Source organism: Ahaetulla prasina, chromosome 5 (assembly GCF_028640845.1).
Source record: "Ahaetulla prasina isolate Xishuangbanna chromosome 5, ASM2864084v1, whole genome shotgun sequence".
NCBI lineage: Eukaryota > Metazoa > Chordata > Lepidosauria > Squamata > Colubridae > Ahaetulla > Ahaetulla prasina.
In genome coordinates, this window is record NC_080543.1 from 63,000,610 (window position 1) to 63,021,342 (window position 20,733).

A 20,733-nucleotide genomic window follows, 5' to 3' on the forward strand; every position below is an offset into this window, starting at 1 on the left:
GAGCTACATTTTCATGAAGCATCCGACAAAATCCTTAATAATCAGATTGCCAATCTGAGTACCTGAAGAATACATTTGATCATTTAAGGAAAATAACAAATCTATGGAGTCAAAGTGTGACAGAAAAATATTTGGCTTCTTCTTGTTATAGATACTTGGAAATGGAGGATGCCGTAGCAATAGCTGGTAATGAATTCTTTAAAGAGGAATATTCCAATTTGTGGCATTAAATAGCCAAAAATGTGTTATTATCCTCCTAGCTAAAGATATCTGGGTTAATGGGAATGGTTGGTATATATTATTTGCACTGTTCTTGGATCACTTGGTAACTCTGCTGTAATAATTTGCAAATCAGATGGACTGTGCTTAGCTGAACAGAAGTGATTCACGACTATAAATTTGTTAACTCCCCCCCCCCAAAGAAACAAAATAACATGCATGTTTGGGTATGTGTAATTAATCACTTTTTGTTTTGAAATTCAGATAAAATTTCTTTCAACCAGGCTAATATAGTAGTAAGGTAAGAGTTTGGATTTGGTCTGCAAAGATGAAACTTCAGTTAACCACTCAACACTGGAGTTCACGGGAAATTTGGAGTCAGACCATTATCTTAGCCTACTCTATTTTTCACATTATAGTTGTGCATGTTTTTATCTGGAAAGACAAGCGGGGGTGGGTGAAATGATATAACATGGTTAGTGACACCATCATACAAATCTCATACCATATGCATTTGTGTTAAGTGCCAAAATGCATATATAATTCGTGGCATTTACATAATGGTATCATCATCCATGTATCCTCATTATTGTGGTTTGCTGCCGTTGTTGGGAGGATAAATTACAGGCAATTCTCATATGTGCTGCCTAAAGGTACCAAGGAAAAGTTGGGTATAAATCAAAGTATAAATAAGTAAAATAAATACAAATAAAAAGCATTATTTGATGACCTAAAAATTATATCTGCATATTATCTATGACATGCAAAGTCTCAATGCTGATTTTAGAGTAAATAAATGAGGAAATGAGGCATCCAAAACACTGAAGTCTAAACTTTCACACTCCCTGGTAGACAAACCAACATTGCTCCATTCAATACAACAGGGCTTAATCAAAGAGAAATCTGTATAGAAAGATAGGAAGACTTTGCAGCCTAATGGCCACATTTAACAATTTCAAAGCATATTACGTGTCTCAAAAAATGGATGGTATGGTAGATTTCCCATTTATAAAATGTTGAATGGTGGGTCTGGTCTTTCATAAAATGCACATTTAACCAAGAGTGGGGGGGATTGTAGAGAATCTCAAAAACTCTTGACAACCTCTTGTGTTTCCAAAGTTGCACTAATCTAGTTTATTTTTTCCCCGCTCTCAATTTTTGGGGGTCCATTTCCAAAAAAACACACTGAAATATATGGTATCACACAGCACTGTTATTACCTGAGAATGCCAGAGACAGAGATAGAAGGAACCCCTGGGAGAGGATGTGACAATGGTCAGTAATCTTTAGAGCAGCACATCTTTTACAGATGATGATATGAAGGAAGAAACAGGCCCCAACCCATCTTCTTATGCCTATTGAGTTCTTCTACACAGTCAGATGAAAATACAGAAAAGAGTGCAGAGCTTGAGTTTCTCTTTCTCACGCACATACACACAAACACACATATAAATGCACACACATGGGATGAGGAAGCTTGCCATCTATCCCCCATTTTACTGCAGCAAAAGGCCTCCTGTTCCAGTTAACTACATTTTCAATCTATCCTTGGAAATTGTTGGGCCCTATTATTGCTGCTAGCACATTCAGGAAAATGCAAAGTTAAGTAATGGAACAGCTTGAAAAGATCTATTGCAAAATGATAGCTCCTCTTCTGCTGTGCCTTATTTTTTGTGGGAGGCCAGCAAAAGGAGAGCTTTTAGAATAAATCATTATGCATGAACAGAAGTAAAAAAGACATTGGGAAGAAAAAAATCTATTTTGGGGGGGATATTTTTACCTGAGCACCTCCCCTCCAGATTTACCCAACAGCTGGAATGTTTGCCACCAATTCATGGCTTGTGCTTTGATATTTATGCAGGAAATAATATAGCTATAACTGGAGTGATAACTCAATAGACATATCTAAAGGGCAGAAATAATATTCAATTTATAAACATAATTGTTCTCAATTTTGCACATACTTGAAAGAGGCAATTTTATTATGCTAAAATAATGTTTCTATGTATTGAAGGAATAAAAGATAGACAATTTCTCTCAATCATTAAGGACAGAGACGTATTCAAACAAAGCAGAAAAATTGTATTCATGCACTCTAGGCTGTGTAGAAGCTATTATCTCAACCATTCACTAGAAGCTATGATCTCAATAATCAGGATATAAGAAAGTGAACCCTGAACCAGGAAGCTTACTATTGGCTTTCACAATGGGAACTAGGACTCTTTAAAGCCCCTCCCTGTTGGGGCAAAAGAACAGCCAACGACAAAGGTCTTCCCTATCTATGGCAATGCTGCCATTTGTTTCTGTGATGGCTTGTTTCATGGGCTAATTACACATGACATGTCATGGTAAGTTCTCTGACAATACTAGGACAAACAGTGTGCTGAAGATACTTATTCTACTTCAATTTCTTCCCAAAGCTGCAGTTATCTTCAAATTAATAAATAAATTTTATTTATTATTTATTTATTTATTTATATTTATATATTTATATTTATGATTTATATAATTTATTATTTATATTTATTTCAAAATAAATTTTGAAGTTATCTTCAAAAACCATTTGATTGTTCTGTTCTGTATTTGTTGATAGTATTATTGTACTTCTATATACTTGACAGTATATTGATTATAATCTATAAATTGTACATTATCTTGGGACACTTGACTTTTTGGAATAAAAAGCTCATAAATTGTTTCATGAAGGAAAATGGCACTGATGTCAAAATTCAAATTTCAAGACTTTTATTTTAACAGGAAATTAATAGAAACTGGCACATGAGATACAACAGAATTAGCAATAAATCATTTCAAACCCTGCCCCCCTCATTATTTATCATTGCCAGGAGTTCGATCCTGACTGGCTCAAGGTTGACTCAGCCTTCTGAGGTTAGTAAAATGAGGATCCAGACTTTTGGGGGCAATATGCTGACTCTGTAAACTGCTTAGAAAGGGCTGTAAAGAACTATGAAGCAGTTTATAAGTTTCAGTATATTGCTATTTGCAGAGTGCATAAATAATGCATATTATTTTTAGACAACTATATTGTTGGCGTACATACTCAGCTAAGAATGCATGATAAAAGTGCACTTTATTGAGTGACTTTTCCCCCAGAGCTATAGATATATATTTTAAGACACATTTTCTTTTTCCTTTTATTAGATGATTTCAATGCATGAGCACTTTCACCTGTTGCTTTCACTTGCAAAGCTGCAGGGGCTTAAAACCATGTTGTAAGTTTCATGGAATGGAAATAAATTTTGGTGCTTGAAGGTTTGATCCTTGACATATTGCCTTTTAATAACGTATTAGTCAGAAAAGATGCTATTAGATTCCTGGTTTTTGGTCATCATAGACTGTCACTCTTCTTCTTTTACAAGAAGAAAAAGAACCATTACAGGGGCTGGCTGGTTGGAAGAAATGGCTCTCTTAAACCAGCCTAAAACCAAAGTGGTCCACTTACTTTCCTCCCAGCCAAATCCAACTATACAGATCAAGTTGAAGAATGTTTCCTTTGTTGTGTATGCATGATGCTTACTCATCTACCAGTCATTCCCCTTTTAGAGGAGTCTATTTTTACAGCCTAATTTTCCACTTGTCTTTTGATCTTTTACCACAGAAGAGGCTCAGATATTAACAACACAGACTAAAGAGACTGTGAAGACATGGACTCAGGATGTCTGCCAGTTTGGGAGTCAGGGGCTCGCTGCATAGCAGTTTTGGATAGAAAAATGTGAGCTTCACTTTATAGCTCGAAGTGCAAAGCTTTTATTTTTAATGGATGACACTGAGTTGTGTGAACCGGTACTAATCCTTTGAGCATTACAGCAATATACTGTAGGGCCTGTGTGTGGCAAAGGAGCAGGTTTCATCCCATGTTACACCAGTCAGTATCAAGGAATGAGAACACAGCATCTATTACACTGGGTGCTTTTTCTGTGCTTAGATTTCATCTTATCCAACATTAGAAGTGGGTCATTAACATCCTGCCCCTAATACTTCAAGGTTAAGTCAAGAGGATTAAGCCAATGAATCAACCCAATCAAAAAGGACATGGAGGGAAAAAAGTGATAGCAAAAAACCTTGTTGGCAAGTAGGCATTAATGCTTCATGAACAGGCTATTCTCTGAGCTTTAAACTTTAATAAAAGAGACTTTCAAGCTAGTCGGGAAGAAATTTCAGAATTACAATTCCATGTTTATAAAGGCTTCATGTTAGGCTAGTATGATGGTATTGCTTGTTTGACTTCTATAAGCTGATCCATCTCCTCTTTAGGTTCCAAGCCATAAACTGAGGATAAATATTTCAAATACTGTACAGTGCCCGATTTTTCACATCTAGTGCATGTAAGCATCACCAGAGTTATGTGAAGTAAGTTGCTCTTGGTATTTAGATATATTCTGCACAGAGGGCTTCTAACTTTCATGCCTTCCTAACTTTAAGCATTGTATATTTCCATATATTAACATGCAATTATGCCTCTCTCCAATGAGAAACCCCTGCAGAACGGAGTTGGACTGGTGGAATTTAGTGATTTCTCAGATAACAAGAGCTTCACATTTCTGCAAATTCCCATTTGCTGGTGAATCGCTGCTGCTGCTGCTGTGCTGCTGCTGTATGGCTGCAGCTTGCCTGATTGATCGATTGCTTCAATGGCACTTTTCCATCTGACATTCTCTCTCTCTCTCTCTCTCTCTCTCTCCCCCTTGCACTCTCTTCCCACTCGCCCACCCCCCTTTTCTCTTGCTTAAACAGCAGCCCTAACTTTTGTGTGTTGCAAATATAAAAGGCAAACCATGTGATAGAGGGGCAGAAGAACAAAAGCATTTGGAAGTAACAAGACCTCATTTTAGCCCTCGGTCTGGGGAGTCCAATAGAAGGGAAGGCACAGTGCATTTTGCAAAAGGTAAGCAAGCATATCACCAAAAGCTTTAGATCAAACACCAAATATTTCATGTGCTTAAATATCACTAGTTAATTTTTTGCAACCCAAGGTTATTTGAATATCTTCTTTGAAGCTTAATAAGCTTTGTTTTAAAGATAGGTAACTTCAGTACCTGCATCTTTTTTATTGCCAGCATGTCTTTGAATTATATATCTGCTAAGAATGTTTGTGTGCATTTAGGCTGCGACAGAGAATCTCTTGGCTATCAATGGGTTATGTTAAATTTATGCCTTTAGACTGCTCTTCATTTGCACAAAATCATTCCCTGACAGCAGGAAATATTAGAATTGCATGTAAGTTCTAAAAAGGATCAGGATACCCTCAGCACTGTCTCTATATGCCATCATAATGGGACTCTATGATTACAGGCTAAGCATCTGCTTTGAAACCAATGCTTACTTTTATTGCAACTTATGGATGATGGTCATCTGCCAGTCTGATAGAATGCTTAGAATAATTGGAAACAATCGCAATATTTATTTCAGGCATTGTCTGTCATCCTACATAGAGAATAGTTTTAGGTTTTATATATGAGCATGTGTGCATGTGTGTGGAGGTAGTGTGGAGGTCATTTAAAAAAAAAAACCCTTTATTAAATGTCCTGGGAAGTTTTGCCATAGAGTACACAGCACTGGTTATGGATTAGAAATAGATTTAATATGTGCATGTGATTGGTTAAAGGGAGCAAGTAAATCCATTGTGTTTGTCTTGGCTGCAGAACAGAGGAGATATATTGAGCAGTCGGCTTACCCCTTCTGCACAACCATTAATGCAATGTGGATGCCTGTTGGCAGATCCAACTAGAAGATGCTCAACAAAAAAGCAGTTTAGAGAATAATTTGTCTGGTCTTTAGTCTTGTCCTTAAGAGAAGTTTCTTCTATCTTAGAATCATGTTTTGGTGGGCAGGAGATTAAGTAGTTCTTTTAAAGAAGAATTACCTTGCAAGATAAAAAGGTCGTGGGATTTTAGGATAAATGTATAACCAATGTTAAAACATGAAATTAACAGAGAACCTAAAGTAAGATAAAATATAGAAAAATCCTCAAATATTATTTTATTAAAAATATAAACTACCACCAGATGCTGAGCAAAAATACGTAGTCAGAGATGAATGCTTAAAACTAAAAAGCTTGACTGTGGGATTAAGAACATTGTCATTTAATTTTTTTTAAAGGTTGCATTTGAATTTTAGAGATTTCTGCCTGTTACCATGAAGGATGTGAACAAATCTTTTTAGCATAATGCGAATTTTGGAATTGGCACACTAAACAAAATTCAATGTACATGATGAAAGATTATCTTACAAGTAACATCCCAATCAGTATCTGAAATGGGATGCTGTATAGGAAATGCATGAGCCAGAGTCAGCCCAAAAATAGAGAGAGAATATACCCCAAATCACTTTAATAAAGTGATTTTTTTCATTTAAAATTGGGACTTTATTCTTCCCTGAATGGAAGGTAGCAGAAAATGTAGTTATAAGACGTGCAATATAGTTTCATTATCTCATTTCCAAAGGATTTCCTCTGGTCTTGCCACTAGGCAACACCACTATTAAACCATATGATATGACCAAAACCCATATGCAAAATAATGACTGGGATTTAACTGAATACATGTTTGACAGCTGCAACCAGAGATTTACACAAGGAAGAACTTGTGGATGACAAGGAGTTATTATCACAATCAGTTTTCTTACCTAGAGGGAAGGAGGCAGGGGGATTTCACCCAATTCTCTGGCTGTAATACATGCTAATATAATCCAAGAGACTGGGCGGGTGGCTGGGGGACTAAATCAAACTCTTAAGGCAACTATTGTGGCATCCTAGCTGTCTGGCAAGGGCATTCTGAGTTTTAGATGGACATTTTTCTTACTATATAAAGACTGAACCTTGCAGCTCTTGTTTGCAAATAAGTATTTGTACGGTAGAAGGTAGTGTCTTAAACGAGAAAGAGAGAGAGAATGAGAGGTAATAAAAATTCTACTTGCCAACAATAATAAAGTACATAGTCTACCAAAGAAACAGACTTCTTTCCATAAGGTAAGACAAGATTTTCCAAGATGGTCATACCTATGTTGGTTTGCACTTAGCAGCTTTCTTCTCAGCTCTTCCTAGAGATGCAGCCAATACTGAAAAATGTGCTACTGTAACCTGGAGAGGCAATCCTAGGCTACAGTGATCCCAAACATATTTTACAACCTTTTAAAGGGCATACACATTCACACAGTTTATGTTACTGAAATTTTGGCCCCCAAAATGCAACATTTTTTGAAGGAACAATTTTTAACTCAAGATAAGGTACCAAGTCCCTATCATACTACAAACTCCACCAACTCCTTCTCATATTACCCAAATGTTCTTGACTTTAATCACATTGTCCTCAGTCACAAAATAATGAATGCACAATATCCAACATCAATAAGATTTTCCAGTTTGGATCCAGTGAATTCCCAAATAGCTATGTACAAAGGAATAGGAAATCTAGGTTTTAGATCTCATGGGGACTCACTGTTGTAGCAACCTTCTCTACACACACACACCCCATTCCAAGATAATTACAAAAAGTTTGTTTAATTATTTTACTTTAAATATATGGTTGATCCTTTACAAAATGGTGTTTATTCCAAGTAAGGAATACTTCACAACAAATTCTGTTTTGTTATGTTAGTTATAATAGTGCCACTATTTATATACATTTAAAATGCATGCACTCCAAAATTTGCTACAGCATATTGAGTATATAAAGCAATTATAAGATGTGGATTTGTGGGGAATCCAGAGAGAAGAAAAATGGTGTGTGCTTTACAAATGCTACATTATACATTGGGGCTGTGCAGCACTTTGGATATGAAGGGAGAAATGGGATTCAGAGGAAAATGGGAGCACCCTCCAGAAATATCTTAATCCAAACATGGCTGCATAAGGCTGCCACTTTAGCTAGGGAAAGGTCCATCTGCTTTAAGGTGTTTCTGACAAATGCTACATGTTTCTGAATCACACGCCTCCCTTTGATTCCAAACTGCTGCCATGTATGTCTCATGAAATCAGCTTCCTGACTGCCAATGCTTTAAATAGAGCTCTGGGGACCTATCTTTGGGTAATTACACCTTGCATCCTAAGGAACAGATTTCCATGTTCTTCTTAACCCATCGGTGTACTCCACCCACCACTTCTTAAATGAAGGAAAGGATGACACCATCATCTCCCCACTTCCATTCCACTGCAAATGCACCCACACAATGTTTTCCAACTCAGATTCAAAACTATAATTTCAGGACACCAACAGTCTTAAGACCTTTAGGGTAAAGGATCTCCAGAGTTTCATTCTGTTGTAGTAAGTGCCCTAGCTCTGATGAGATACGGTGCTTACATACCTCTCTCCCCTCCAGTGTCTGGGCACTCTGTGTTGTTGTTTCATCCTAGGCTAGCAAGCTTCTATGTTCTCTGCTGGTTGACAACTGCTACATTTTTATAATCCCGCATTGGTCTAGTAATGCCCTTTTAATTCAATGAAATCTCTAGAAACTTATGCTTCATCCAATCCTTGCATCTCTTAGTGGGCACTGTTTTGATTTCTGCCCAAGCTGGGTAAAACATTCTCCCTGTTTGCAAAGTTTCCTTACCCTTCCTCTTTAAAAAAGTTACAACGAGGAAAGTTGCTAGGTTTTTTTTTCTAGGAAACTGAACCATCAATTCTTTCTTCTTACAAGTTTTCCTGGACCTACAAAGGGTCTTAGGATCTAACAAGCAATGATAAGGAGAAAGGAAAGGATGTGACAGCATCTGTGTATGGAAATCTCTGGGAAAGCATGAAACTAGCGAGGTGGAAAAACCCTCAAAACAACAACAAAGCAGGCACTGGTAGAGTGGTCTGTGTAGCCACTGAGACTTGTCTTTCCTGCATACATATGAGAAGACCAAGGTTTGGGGAACAATCGGTCAAGTCTTAGGGTGGGCAGCCCAGCCCTGTGCCCAATGTTTTGCAACCAAAAACTTGAATTTTTGAAGATAGCTTAAAAATCATCCAGGAACAGCATAGGAACCAAATAACTTAGGGCAATTTGAGCCCGAAACATTTAAGATGACTTGGATTAGAAAGCAGCTTTAAATCAATTTTAGAAACACAAACACCAATGCACTTGACTAGACAACCTTGGCTCTCTCTCACAGGTGATCTTTCCACTGTAAGGAAACGTTAATGGTGCAGTTAACAGAGGGAAGCATCTCTTCTTCATACTCAGTTCTTTTTCAAGCATGTTTCTGTTGGGGTGAGTTGTCCTCAAAACTGCAGAGGATTCAGAATATAAGCCTTTTCTGTTTCATAATTGAGCTAGAAATATGGGGAAGGACAGTCCAAAACCATCATGATCAGACTGCCCTCTTTTCCTTTTTGCAGTGTCTAGGATTGACAATGGGGGAGGTTGTTCTATTTATTCTTTCAAACAAAAGAGCTAGAAAAAAAGATGGTGTTTCCCCTTCCTATGACTTATGGTCCTGATTCAGATTGTATTACAAGTACTTTCAATAAAGCAAATAAAATCTGAATTTGAAGCAGCATGGTCCATTCATACCTATCTTCCTGTCTGTCTGTCATCTACAGCTATCATTTTATATCTAATCTTAGTTCGGTGGGAGTGAACATGGGCATTTAAGATGAAGTGTTACTTAGACCTGAAGAAGGAATTTATTGTAGCAATTCTACTGCCTTTCTTACACTGTATACACACAAATGCCCACAAGTTTTTCTGCAATTATTATTTTTTTCCCAATGAATTTTATCTCACAATAGTTTATTGGTTGTGGAGACAGAAAATGTCCTTTCATAATTCATGAAAATGGGAAATGAGGCCTTCATTTTCAATTTTCAATGTATATGAAGAGACCAGGAAGAGAGAGAATGAGAGAGAGAGGGAGAGGGAGAGAGAGAATGAGAACGAGAAAAACTTTTGTGCGGAAATGCTGGAGAGAGAAGCTGTATTAGTTTTCTAGTGCTTGTGTTCTGAACTGTACACAGCAATTTGACTAGTAGGAAGAAAAAAATGCAAAAGCCACGATGAACATCCTGCAGTTGCATTCAAAATAAATTACTTGATATATGTACTTGATGTATGTACCCAGTCAAGGGAAGATGGCCTTTCATTTGAGCACTGCAGTGGCATACAGATGGAGAAAAAAAAATGGTATGAACCATTTCTGGGTAATGTGCTTGAAAGGTTAAAAAGCTTCTGCTGCTACTACTGGTCAAAGTGGACACTATTGGGTTAACTAGAGAGTCCAAACCAGATAAGCCACTTTCCTCTTTTTCTAGGCAAAGTGAGGAAAGCAGGGAAGAAGATCGGTAATTGCAAGAGGTAATAAATAGTTTGATTAAATTAGCCTCCTCCAGTCTGATGCCCTCTTGATGGGCTGCATTTTCAATTCCCAGAATTCCAAACTATCAGTGGATGAAGGTTTTGAGAATTTTAGTCCAAATGTATCAAGAGGTGACCAAATAAAGTAAAAAATGTATTAGACAATCTTCTTATTTTATATATTTCAGACTTTTTCTTTATCAGAGAATCAACCCCGTTACATAAGGATGGGCATACATCTAATCTGACAGAGAATAAGAGTTTGATTCAACCCAAGTAAAACTAGCTAAGAAATGTAAGAAAAATATATGTCACATTTCAGTCTTTCCCCTAATCTGTTTGTATTCCAAGCTCAATGAGAAAAATATTAAAAATAATACCTATATTAGATAGCTGTTATAAAATATCCCTACAGTGAATTTTGTCCAGTAGTAGGAAATTATCATTGAAGTAAAAAAAAAGAAGAAGAAGAAGAAGAAAGAAGAAAAATGAAACAATAGTCAATAGTGGGAAGACATTTCAGAAACCAAAATAATAAGGATGCTCCATCCAGTCTAGCAGGATTCTTCTAATAATGCAGTGAAATCTATTTATTGCTAATCAGCTTAACTGTCAAACCTTCCTAGGTCTGGATTATCAACAAGCCATGTTCTATACAGGAAAAAAAAAAAGTGGAATTTTCAATCTCTTTAAGGCAAAAGCTGCCTTGGGTTCTGAAGCATAACTGAAAAACTAATAAACTTTAATGCTTCAGAACATTCTAATTTTTGTTATTTTAATTGATGATAGTCACGTAGCAACCATTTTATTTCATAAATTTTATTTAGCTCTTGCTTTAGGAAAAATCCTGTGGCAGTGAATTCCATGGTGCTGCTTTAAAGATAAAGAGTTTTATCTCACCAATATTCAGTAGATTGCTTCTTATGGCATTTATTATCGCTCGGTTCTTGTAAACTAAGAATAGAGATTGTTAAGGTACTAAATTGATTTGAGGCCACAACACATTAATTTAATTGCCTTTAAGGACTGATGACTGCCTAGGATTTGTATGGTTAACTTTCATAACAAAATATAGTTGTGGTTCCTTCCCTGAATTTATTTGCTCGATTCCTTGCACACAATGATGCAGCCTACGTGGAGGGCTTAATATTTTGCATACATCTAAAGGGAGAGAGTGTGTGATTCTGTCGCCTGCTCTGACTTACAATCAGCTGTTATTTCCTTTTTATATGTGTCAGTGTAGAACATATTAAAATTTCTCAGTAACAGCATGCATGGAATCTCTTTGATGCCCCACCTCAACTTAACAGAACAATGAAACCAGGGTTGTAGTAAGCCTTTGAGCAGCTGGTTGTCTATATATTCTCTCTGCCCCTCCCCCCACACCCTCTCCCTCTTACTTTCTTCTTCTTCTTCTTCACATAATTTAATTCAGTGTAGAATTTGGGAGACACTGTCACTGTCACTTCTCTGCTGTATCAGCTCTCATGCCAGGCACTATCATGCGTAATAAATTACAAACCCCAGGTAATCTTTTTGTCTGATTATTCTCACCATTCGCCAATCAAATCTTCAGATTATCGAGGAGACTATGAGCCACCAGGAATAAGGTTGTTTTCGAATTATTTTAGTGGTATTGAAATTGAATAATATTTTACCACCACCATCAGCAAAACTCAATCATAGGGGTGAGGGAGTCGGCTAACAAGGTTTTCAAGCTTATTATAACAGAGTCACAATCTACATTGGTGTGGTGAGGTTGGAGCAGAAGGGGCCATACTGCCCTTTAGGACAAACAAGTTCAGCACTGGAGTTAATACCCAGCATCTGGTTTGGCAAAGGTTGAGCATTCCATGGCAGTGACATGCACATCACTGCCGCAGTGATGAAGCTCTCTATGAATGGGATCTCCAAGGGTGCATTTGTATTTTTAATAGAAATAATAGAGATGTGTGGGTTTTTTATCTGCTCGCAATTAAATACTCTTTCAGGGAAAATAGGGCTTGCATAAATTGAAAAGATGTAGCTGAAGATACAGCAAAAAAGCAATTCTTTGTTCATTTTTTAAAAATTCTTTTTAGCTCTAGAAGTGATTGGCAATGTCTGTGTGTGTGAGAGAGAGAAAGAGAAAGAGAAAGTGAGGGTGAGGGAGGAAGGGAGGAGGGAGAGAGGGGGAGAAGAGGGAGGTTCTTCTTTATGTCTGTATTAATGTGCTATCAACCAGGTGCTGGCAGAAAAGTATGTCAGCCTAAACTGTGTTGCCCCCATTGCTGGTCCCTACTCTGTAAAAATGGCAAGAGTGAGAAATGATGCAATCCTTAATTACCTATTAAAAGGCAATATTGCTTCCATTGCCTTCAATTCCTCTCCTACTAACAATCACCTGGTGTCAGGAAAACAATCACCAATCATTATGGGATATGGCAAAGTGGAAGTGGAAGGGGTTTAGGCCCAAGCTCAAAATGGCGGTTATCTACCTGCCTAACTGAAAAAGGGGCAGGCATTATGGAGAGGGCATCAGGAGAAGCAAGAGGGAGTTGCTAGTTTTTTTACAAGCAACAAAAAAATAATGGTCTACCCCCACCCAGCAATAACAATAGATCAGATAAGCCACGTTAGGTCCCCTGGCCCATTGGCAAAACCAGGTCTTTAGGGCCTTGTAAAAGAATGCCAAAGTGGGGGCCAATCTAATCTCCACATTTCATGAATCTTTTTTAAAAAAATATGTTTTATTTACAGTTTTTCTTTAACAACCAACATTTTTTGTGGACAGTATAATGACTGGGTTGACATATTTTTCACACAGTGCTCACAGTAATAATACCATTACAAATACAGATTTTTTATCTTCCAGCTTCTAGCCTTAATGTGCTCATTATAATTATAATATATTCTTTTATGTATCAATCGATATTACACTAATATTTTTCCAATTAATCACTCAGTGTTCCACCACATTTTCAATATCTCAACTTTCTATAAATGCCAATAAAACTAGTTATCAATAAAATTTAATCAGTCCCAAGATTATACATACATACATACATACACATATACATACATATACATTGTTGTTGTTAGTTGCGAAGTCGTGTCCGACCCATTGCGACCCCATGGACAACGTTCCTCCAGGCCTTCCTGTCCTCTACCATCCTCTGGAGTCCATTTAAACTCATGCCTACTGCTTCAGTGATTCCATCCAGCCACCTCGTTCTCTGTCATCCCTTTCTTCTTTTGCCCTCAATCTTTCCCAGCATTAGGCTCTTCTCCAGTGAGCCCTTCTTTCTCATTAGGTGGCCAAAGTATTTCAGTTTCATCTTCAGGATCTGGCCTTCTAAAGAGCAGTCAGGGTTGATCTCCTCTAGGACTGACTTGTTTGTTCTCCTTGCAGTCCAAGAGACTCGCAGGAGTCTTCTCCAGCACCAAAGTTCAAAGGCCTTGATTCTTTGGCACTCAGCCTTTCTTATGGTCCAACCTTCACAGCCATACATTGCAACTGGGAAAACCATAGCCTTGACTATACGCACTTTTGTTGGCAGGGTAATGTCTCTGCTTTTTAGTACCTTGTCTAGATTTGCCATAGCTTTCCTCCCTAGGAGCAAGCGTCTTTTAATTTCTTGGCTGCAGTCCCCATCTGCGGTGATCTTGGAGCCCAGGAAAATAAAATCTTTCACTACCTCCATTTCTTCACCATCTATCTGCCAGGAATTGAGAGGGCCAGATGCCATGATCTTAATTTTCTTAATGTTGAGTTTCAAGCCAACTTTTGCACTCTCCTCCTTCACCTGCATCAAGAGGCTTTTTAGTTCCTCTTTGCCATTAGAGTGGTATCATCTGCATATCTGAGATATTTCTTCCGGCAATCTTAATTCCAATTTTTGATTCATCTAGTCCCGCCTTTCTCATGATGTATTCTGCATATAAGTTAAATAGGCAGGGTGATAGTATACAGCCTTGCCGGACTCCTTTCCCAATTTTGAACCAATCAGTGGTTCCGTGTCCAGTTCTCGCTGTTGCTTCTTGACCCGCATATAGGTTTCTCAAGAGACAAATAAGATGGTCTGGTACTCCCATCTCTTTAAGAACTTGCCACAATTTGTTGTGATCCACACAATCAAAGGCTTTAGCATAAGTAGATGTTTAAGCAGAAGTAGATGTTTTTCTGGAACTCCCTAGCTTTCTCCATGATCTAGCGTATGTTGGCAATTTGATCTCTAGTTCCTCTGCCTCTACAAAATCCTGCCTGTACGTCTGGTAGTTCTCGATCCACATAGCTTGGAGCCTAGCTTGTAGGATTTTAAGCATAACCTTACTAGCATGTGAAATGAGTGCAATGGTGTGATAGTTTGAACATTCTTTGGCATTGCCTTTCTTTGGAATTGGAACGTAAACTGACCTTTTCCAATCCTGTGGCCATTGTTGAGTTTTCCAAATTTGCTGGCAAATTGTGTGTAGCATTTTTACTGCGTCGTCTTTTAAGATTTTGAATAGCTCAGCTGGAATACTGTCTCCTCCACTAGCTTTGTTGTTGCTCAGATTTCCTAAGGCCCATTTGACTTCACATTCTAGGATGTCTGGCTCAAGGTTAGTGACCACCTCATTGTGGTTATGGATGTTAAGCTCATTCTTGTATAGTTCTTCTGTGTAATTTTGCCACCTCTTCTTAATCTCTTCTGCTTCTGTTAGGTCCCTGCCATTTTGGTCCTTTATCATGCCCATCTTTACATGAAATGTTCCCTTTATATCTCCAATTTTCTTGAATAGATCTCTGGTCCTCCCTATTCTATTGTTTTCTTCTAATTCTTTGCACTGTTCATTTAAGAATGCATTCTTATCTCTTCTAGTTATTCTCTGGAATTCTGCATTCAACTGGGTGTATCTTTCTCTTTCTCCCTTGCCTTTTGCTTCCCTTCTTTCCTCAGCTATTTGCAGAGCTTCCTCAGACAGCCATTTTGCTTTCTTGCATTACTTTTTTTTTGGAATGGTTTTAGTTGCTACCTCTCATACAATGTTGCAAACCTCCGTCCATAGTTCATCAGGCACTCTGTCTATCAGATCTAATTCTTTAAATCTATTTGTCACCTCTAGGTGCGAACTGGCTGAATCCCACCACTGCATATACATATACATATACATATACATATACATATACATATACATATACATATACATATACATATACATATACGTATACGTATACGTATATGTATATGTATATGTATATGTAGGTCTTGGCATTTTCGGGCCTTTTCCCATGTAAGGTTGAGAGTATCTTGGCGACGTTTCGACAAGGTCTCACTCATCATCTTCAGGCTGGTGTCTTCAGCTTCATGCTTCTTGAGCAAAGAGTGGTCGGAACTGCCATCTCTCTATAAATACTGGTGGGGAGGTGGGGAGTGTTGCTGTGAGCGGATTGGTTGGCTCTGTGGTTGCATCTTGATTGGTAGATGGAGTGGGTGTTTGCAGATTGGTCGGCTGTTTTGTAGCATCCTGTGTGGGTGTGGTCCTGGTCTTTTGTTCCTGAGCTTTGGTGTTGTGGCCTCGAAGTTCTGTGATGTAATATCTTGAGCAGATGGCTGTGATGCAGCATCCTGGGCCCTGGTTTGGCTCCGAGTCCGAGGTCCTTTCATCTCTTCCTCATGCGTGTCAGCCTGCTTTGTGTGGGGATCGGGGGGGGGCACAGCAGCCAGTGGTATCAGCATGGTCTGGCTTCTGGATGGTGGTTGTGTTTCATCTGTGGGATGGGTTTGGGTTTGAATCTGGTGAGGATGATTGATGGTGGCGTTGTGTGTTGTCCTGGGTCCGGGGTCAATTTTCGTGGCTGGAACACAAATATGCAGTTAGAAAAAAGAAAAAACCTCCTCCCTTTTCCAGCACCTTAAAACCACAGGACACGAAATTGATTTTGAAGGAACCAAATTAATCTTCAAAACTGAAACTACAACAAGAGAATAATTATGGAAGCCATTGAAATAGAGAAACACCCCCACAATATGAACAAACGGGACAACACCTCCCGCCTACCAGACATCTGTTTCTCTCTTGGAATCCTATGTATCTCTCTAGCATTTTTGCACAGACTATCCCCACCCAGCAATAACAATAGATCAGATAAGTCACTTTAGGTTTCCCTGGCCTGTTGGCAAAACCAGGTCGTAAGGGCCTTGTGAACAAATGTCAAAGTGGTGGCCAATCTAATCTCCACATTTCTTGAATCTTCAGAGCCTATCAATAAATAAACTTATCTCTCTTTGCTATTCAGTTCTTACTATAGTAAGGGGCAAACGAGGAGCAGAGAAAGAGTTTATTTATCGACCTATCTACCCCCTCCTCTCCCATCGATCCATCGATCCATCCGTCCATCCATCCATCCGTCTGTCTGTCTATCATCTTTCATCAACATGGTGCACGTTGATCCACCAAGAGAAGTGAGCACTCCACAAAGCCAGAGCTGCAAATACTGCAATAGTGGTGCCCACACATGTCTGCCCAATATGTGGCAGAACATTCCGTGCCCATATAGGCTTACCAGCCACCTGCGGATACTGTTAGATGTCCTCTTCGAAAACGATGGACAAACATCATCATCATCATCATCATCATCATCATCATCATCATCATCATCATCATCTATCTATATGTTTCCTCCTATGCTATCAAAGTAGTCCTTCCCACTAGGCCTGCATTTCCAATCAAATGTTCTCCACAATGAGTTGGGGATTATGGAGGCATGAATTAGACTGGGAGGTTTGCTTTTGGCAATGCAGATGTTAATGATTGTACTTTTGATAGTTAGGATTCACAGAATTTGTATCAGGAAATATTTTCAAATGGGAATTTTTCTCTTTTTATGCTTGATTTTAATTTAAAAAGGAAGATTTTACATTGAATATATGTTCACTTCCTCTAGTCTGTGGGTATTGATTATCACACTCTTATTTCTTTAAAAAAATTGATTCCACATTTTAAAAGAGTTGCTCAATAATATCAATGTTTCCTAATTGTTCTAGAAGCTTCTAAATTTTAATTAAAATTAGTCAGTTTCCAGTCACCTAGAAGCCTGTTCAAAGATTTTTTTGGCAACATTTATTTATTTATTTATTTATTTTGTCACAACAATATATGTAGGTATCATACAAAAAGATTATATAGTAAATAAACACATATATGGGAGGTCATCAGTGGCTTCGGGGTGAGTTACCAGCTGTACGCTGATGATACGCAGCTGTACTTTTCCACCTTGGACCACCCCAACGAAGCTGTTGAAGTGCTATCCCGGTGCCTGGAAGCTGTACGGGTCTGGATGGGGAGAAACAGACTCAGGCTCAATCCCTCCAAGACAGAGTGGCTGTGGATGCCGGCACCCCGGTACAGTCAGCTGCAACTGCAGCTGACTGTTGGGGGCGAGTCATTGGCCCCAACAGAAAGGGTGCGCAACTTGGGCGTTCTCCTGGATGGACAGCTGTCATTTGAAGACCATTTGGCGGCCGTCTCCAGGAGAGCTTTTTACCAGGTCCGACTGGTTCGCCAGTTGTGCCCCTTTCTTGACCGGGATGCCTTATGCATGGTCACTCACGCTCTTGTCACTTCTCGTCTGTATTATTGCAATGCTCTCTACATGGGGCTACCCCTGAAGTGCACTCGGAGGCTTCAGTTAGTTCAGAATGCAGCTGCACGGGTGATTGAGGGAGCCACACGTTGCTCCCGGGTAACACCGCTCCTGCGCAGTCTGCACTGGCTACCTGTGGTCTTTCGGGTGCACTTCAGGGTGTTGGTTACCACCTTTAAAGCGCTCCATGGCTTAGGGCCCGGGTACTTATGGGACCGCCTGCTGTTACCTTATGCCTCCCACCAACCCGTACGCTCACACAGAGAGGGTCTTCTCAGGGTGCCGTCCACCAAGCAATGTCGGCTGGCGGCCCCCAGGGGAAGGGCCTTCTCTGTCGGAGCACCTACCCTCTGGAACGAACTTCCCCCTGGTTTGCGTCAATTACCTGACCTCCGGACCTTTAGCCGTGAATTGAAAACGCACTTGTTTATCCAAGCGGGACTGGCTTAATTTTTAAACTTTTTGAATTTTAATAATTTTAATTGGGGTATTTTTATGAATTTTATGGGTCAAATTTGACGGTTTTAAATTTTCGGCCATTTATAGAATATGTTATTTTAACTTTTGTCTTAATTTGTATATTGTACTGTTTTTATTCTGGCTGTACACCGCCCTGAGTCCTTCGGGAGAAGGGCGGTATAAAAATCTAAATAATAAATAAATAAATAAATAAATAAATATATAGGAAGGAGAAAAAAAACAACAATAGGACAGGAATGGTAGGCACGTTTGTGCGCTTATGCACGCCCCTTATGGTCCTCTTAGGAATGGGGTGAGGTCAATAGTAGAAAGTTTTTGGATAAAACTTTTAGGATTATGGGAAGAGACCACAGATGTCTGGTTAGTGAACAGAAAATGGGGAAGTGAGAGTTATTGTTTTATTCAGTAGAGGGCTTCCACCACTCTTCCCAGTTCATGTTACCAAATGGTGATCAATCTTGTCAATTGCTAGAACTCTTTTTCATGCAGGCTGATTGTTAACCAAAGGGGAAAAGCTGAAGGCTATGGGAACAATTGGATGTGATTAGGAAACTCAATTCTCTGCAGTGTATCTCACCCATGAAGGCAGATTCAGCTTGATTAATCTTTACAAAGTGGGGTGGGGACCACCCCCTGAGTTCAGGTTTTTCTAAAGCATCAAAGAAATACTAATTCTTCATTTTGTAAAAATTATAAATTCTAGCAGAATGTCACTCACCCAGGTAGTTTTAAAATTTAAAGCTGCTTTGTGAATTGGATTAGAATTTAAAATAATAACATTTTAGCATTTTATAATAGCAAAGTTGGAGGTACAGGAAAGCGAAACTTTATTCACCAAAATTTAAAAGACATCCAGCCTTCAGAAGTTATGTTCTGTTTTCAGAGTGTAGAAGATAAAGTTTCTGTAGTTTGAAAATTCCTTTTATTGTCTTACAAATCTTTATTTCACACAAAACCATTAGTAGTCATTTTTACCACCCCAAAAGAAGCTGAAGTAGGAAAGCTCTGATACTCACATGTAAGAAAAGAGACCAGTATTTGTCAATTGTGTGATAATGTTGATTATATCCATATTGGATATACTTGTAAGCCCTGATATTGAAACTTCAAGCTTATTAGATATAAGACAGAGTTATATAGGTTGGGCATTCCCCTGGGAATTGTTGACTCAGATGGCTATGATTTTGTTTCTTGAAAAGCTGGTTTTAGGTATGTCTAGGACCACTAGTGAACATCGCCCAGTCTCATCCCACTATTTACCCACTATGGGGTTTTCAATGAAAAAATACTGTGTTTTCTAAGGGCATCCCACGGTCTAATTAATAGTACCCTTAAGGCAGGGGTGAAATCCAGCAGGTTCTAACAGGTTCTGGAGAACTGGTAGCGGAAATTTTGAGTAGTTTGGAGAACCGGCAAATGCCACCTCTGGCTGGCCCCAGAGTGGGGTGGGAATGGAGATTTTGCAATATTCTTCCCCCAGGAATTGGGAGGGAATGGGAATTTTGCAGTATCCTTCCCCTGGAGTGGGGGGGAATGGAGATTTTGCAGTATCCTTCCCCTGCCATGCCCACCAAGCCATGCCCACCAAGCCATGTCCACCAAGCCATGCCCACCAAGCCACGCCCACAGAATAGGTAGTAAAAAAAATGGATTTCACCACTGCTTTAAGGACCATATTATAGCATGCTTCAGCCCAATGACCAGGAGGGGGATTTCCAGGAGAGGGTCCAAACAAGTCTTGAGTATACCATTCCCTACTTCTTATATTGTACTTCTATACAATACTTATCATGAAATTTACGGTAGATCATAATTTGTACAATCTTGCACAGATTTTTTTATGGCTTCAGTAACTGATTTAAATCTGATAAAATAATGGCATACTTTAGCTGACTAGCATTGATTTCCAGAAAATGTATAGGCACAGAATAGTTATTGAAGAATCTATATACTAGATGAGTCCCCTAATCTGAGTCTCCGATAGAAGCACATGCTGCCATTGACATTTCCATGTGGATTATGTACATATTAAATATGCCAAAAAACACCAGCTGAGTGACTTTGAACCAATCACTCTTTGTCAGCCCAACCCATTTCACAGGGTTGTTGTGACAAAAACAGGAGGG

General features: G+C 38.8%; 1 protein-coding gene across 1 annotated transcript in view; it reads left to right on the forward strand.

Moving 5' to 3' along the window:
- The first annotated feature begins 4,822 nt into the window (after positions 1 to 4,822).
- The window catches only part of NDP (norrin cystine knot growth factor NDP), a 28,836-nt gene continuing 12,925 nt past the window's right edge, over positions 4,823 to 20,733 (forward strand). The window contains exon 1 of the mRNA XM_058185722.1: positions 4,823 to 5,125. The gene's annotated coding sequence lies outside the window, so the exon portion shown is untranslated. The remainder of the gene's footprint in view (positions 5,126 to 20,733) is intronic.